Here is a 1,492-nt window from a genome sequence, read left to right as displayed (position 1 = left end):
TGAGTGCCACCCTATCAGAGAAGACCTACCTCCATATTTATAAAGAGACAGTGTTCTCTCTCAGCTTTATTATTGGGCTCTTCACTGGCCCAGGGATGGTAGGGAAATGCAGATCCATCACTCCACTGCCACCGCCCATCCTGCACAGAAAGGTCAGAGGTCACCAACATACAGCTCTGATTGGCAGATGATGCTGCACACTTTTGGGTCTGAAAGAGCAAGACTGAAATTTGATTCATAAATTGCCACACTGTCAATCTACATTATTGTTATTTTCACCTTAACAGCATCAAAACCCCCGATCCACGTCCAAGGAAACTCCAAGAAATGTCCAGCAGTGAGCTTCTGTACAAAGCGGTACTCCTGGAGACTGACTGGAGGCCAGGTTTCCACCCCATGCGATGCAGTATTGCTGGGGAAATGGGGTGAAGGGAATAATTTATATTAATGCTCATGTATACTCACAATAAATCACTCTTTCTGATTCTAGAGGTACAATGATTTTGTGCCATTTTGTGTGTAAAATGATCACCGAATTAAACATGACATACCTCACCATCAATCCATTCTTTCTTCCGATTCACAAACAGGAAGCATTTTGATTGAAATTCACTCCAACCTGCTGGGCAGTTCCCTTTAAAAGAAGAATTATTCACAAAATTAACAGTACTAACGAACAGAGTTATCAACCCGGAGTTCAAACCTTTCAGATTTCTTATGTAAAATAACAGTTGAAATAACAGTTTTATCATATCTTATATCATATCTTAAATGTCCGGTTCATGCCACATTGGTGCACAATAAAACAGCCTTCAGGAACCCACTGACTTTCCCTGCACAAACAGGAAGCACTGCCAAAACTAATTCACTCCATCTTGCTGAACAGCGCCCCCCCGAGAAAAGAAAAGGCATCTCAACAACAACACCAACCAGCGCTCCTTAGGCTCCGTCCAAGCACTGCCTCATTTCCAGAGTCTGAAAAGCAAAAGAAAAAACACAAACCACTTAACATGGTACAGCATAGTCATGGTTATAGGTCGTATCATATAAACCCAGGAGCAGGAGCTCTAAGTCAGAAATGGGGCCAGATCATTAACACCTCGTTTTCTCAGTCTTCCTTATTGCTGCAAGAACAGTGAGGCAAAATGGAGCAGTGAACTCATTATACTGAACTGTTCTGTTCAACAGCAGGAAGAGTTTGGCTCAGTGTCTGATTGGGGAGATCAGGTGATAGGATGAATCTCTGTACGATGGTTTCAACTGTTACATGTTGCACCAGAAAGAGTGAAGGTGGTGCGTAACACAATGTTATGACAGAGCCAACACGGAGCATTTAGTTCTCAGAAACTAAGGTTGTCTCTTTCCCTGCAGCCAGTTATTTAGAAACTCACTGATTTGCCTGCTATTCCATGTGGAAAAACAGCATGAGGGCTAATTTAACAACTAATCACTGGCCTTGGCTAAGTGCCAGACCTTTCTCTTCTCCGGTGCT

The sequence above is a fragment of the Megalops cyprinoides genome, chromosome 1 (assembly GCF_013368585.1).
Source record: "Megalops cyprinoides isolate fMegCyp1 chromosome 1, fMegCyp1.pri, whole genome shotgun sequence".
In the NCBI taxonomy this organism is placed as follows: domain Eukaryota; kingdom Metazoa; phylum Chordata; class Actinopteri; order Elopiformes; family Megalopidae; genus Megalops; species Megalops cyprinoides.
Note: the sequence above shows the minus strand (reverse complement) of the source record.